Source organism: Propithecus coquereli, unplaced genomic scaffold, assembly GCF_000956105.1.
Source record: "Propithecus coquereli isolate 6110/MARCELLA unplaced genomic scaffold, Pcoq_1.0 Scaffold2, whole genome shotgun sequence".
Classification (NCBI taxonomy): Eukaryota; Metazoa; Chordata; class Mammalia; order Primates; family Indriidae; genus Propithecus; species Propithecus coquereli.
Window position 1 is genome coordinate 9,424,036 of NW_012144966.1, and position 2,444 is coordinate 9,426,479.

The 2,444-nt window shown below is 32.7% G+C and overlaps 1 protein-coding gene across 1 annotated transcript in view; it reads right to left on the reverse strand.

The window, feature by feature from the left end:
• Positions 1 to 2,444, reverse strand: part of TMEM67 (transmembrane protein 67) — a 51,208-nt gene that overhangs the window by 6,276 nt on the left and 42,488 nt on the right. The window lies entirely within an intron of this gene.

The following is a 2,444-nucleotide window of genomic DNA, read 5'->3' on the forward strand; positions in this document are numbered from 1 at the left end:
TCTATAATCTCAACATCCAGAGATATAGACATTTTAAGGAATTTCATTTCTGGTCCTTTTTCCAAGGCATATACATATGGGTAGCATAAAATTGGGATCACATTGATTTCTTTTTCACTTAACATTATATCATGAGCAATTCCTCATGTCATTAAATATCCTATAAAACATGATTGTACATCTACTCAAGATTTCATTGGCAAATGTAAACCAATTTATGTTCTCCAATTTTTATATATTTTTTCCTTCCAAAAAACATCTGTGATGAAGATCCTGAATTTAATTAGCTGTTCATATTGCTAATTTTTCCTGAAGTTAAATTAATAAAATCAATGAATCAAAGACCATGGACTCTTAGAAATCTCTTGATTTCTAGGTGCAGTGGCTCATACACATAATCCCAGCACTTTGGGAGCCTGGGGGTGGTGGTAGGGTGTTACTGCTTGAGCCCTGGATTTTGAGACCAGCCTGGCAACATAGCAAGACCCTGTCTCTACCAAAAAAACTATAAAAATTAGCTGAGCATGGTGGTGTGTGCCTGTAGTCCTAGCTACTTGGGAAGCTGAGGAAGGAGGATCACTTGAACCCTCCAGGAGTTCAAGGCTGCAGTGAGCTATGACCGTGCCACCTCACTCCAGCCTGGGTGACACAGCAAGACCCTGTTTCAAAAAAAAAAAAAAAAATCTCTTGGTATATATTGCCCAAATGCTTTCCAAAAGGTTTGCAAAAGTTTATCTTGCCACCAATAGTCTTGTAGTGGCCCATTTCGCTATGTCCTTGATGCTATTAAGTATTTGCTTTTCTTTTAAAAAGATGGGTAATTTGAAGAGGAGAAAACCATTATTTTTATATTCAGTTCTTTGATTATGATTTAAAACATTTTTAGACATTTATTATCTCTTCTGTTTCATTGTTTATTTAAAAAAATCTACTGGTCATTTTTCCACGAGCTTTTAATTTAGTGTTTTCTTATTGGTTTCTTATTAGTTTTCTTATGACTTTCAATATTGTTATCAATATCTTTGTCATATTTGTTATGAGCATTTTACTCTAATTTGCTAACTTTTATTTATGATTGTTTGATATATTAATGTATTAGATAAAAGTAAGGTTAATTAATATTCCCTTTTTGATGCTTTCTATTCTTTATGCTTAGAATGTCATCCCCTAATCTGAAATATTCTCTTTTAGGTTCTCTTATGGTTTCATTTTTTACATTTAATTTTTCAATCACAGGGTAATTTCTAATAGTTAACCAAGTGATACAGTTCAATGTATTAAATAAATTCTTCTCTGAGGTGCCATCGTCATGTATCAAATTCTTTCAAGTCACAAGTTTGGCCCCTTAATCACTAAATCCTCTTAGTTTTTAATCTTAAGTGTATCTTGTTCTTTTTTAAATTTCATTATGAAAGTTTTCAAAGGTACATTGTAGGGAGAATAGTAAACCACTCATCACCTAGCTTCAACAATTACCAACACTTTACCAATTTTATTTCATTTATCTTCCAAACATTTTTTTCTTAGAGCATTTTAAAGCAAACCCCAGACTATGTCATTTCATCTGTAAATACTTCTATATGTATCCTTAATACTTTAAAAAAAATAACTACCATGCCATTTTTACATACCTAACAAAGTTAATTATTCCTTGATATAATTTAACATTTATTTAATAGTTTATTAAACCTCCCATATTTTTCCCAAAGATTTTTTTTTTTTATAGTTGGTTTGTCTGAATCAGGATCTAAAGTATTGGGTTTGTTTCTTAAACCTCCAACAATATAATAGTTCTTCTACCACCACTGCCACCCCTCCTTTTCTTTTCATACCAGGATTTGTTTGGAGGCACTGAGTCATTTGTCCTATGAGGCATCCTACACTGTAGATCTGGCTAATTACTTCCTATGGTACTATTTAATTTGTCCCTTTATCCTGTGTATTGCTTGTAAACTGGTGGTTAGGTCAAAAGGCTTGATTATATTCAGGTTCAATTTTCTTAGGCAATATTTCATGGATGATATTATATACCTCCTACTGGATCATATCATGAAGTACATGATGTCAGTTTTCCTCATTTCTACTCATAGAAAGATTGAGCCAGTGTGTCCAGATGTCAGCCTGATCCCTTATTATAAAGTTCTCCATCAACACTGACTTAGTTGTTTTAGTATCCATTGATGATGGCAGCCTATATTCATTAATCCATTGGTCATTACAAAATGGTGATTTTTCTAACTTAGAATTCTTTCTACTTTCTTTTATGAGGAAGAACTTTCCCTTATGAATTATTTGGTTACTTCAAAATACAGTTCATATTGGAACTGCAAGATAAAATTAGATTCCTTCCCTTTATTGATGTTCGGGGTACTGAGTTGGGACCCAAGAAACCTTCAAAAGCAATCGATGAGGATTTTTTTTTTGAGACAGAGTCTCACTGTGTT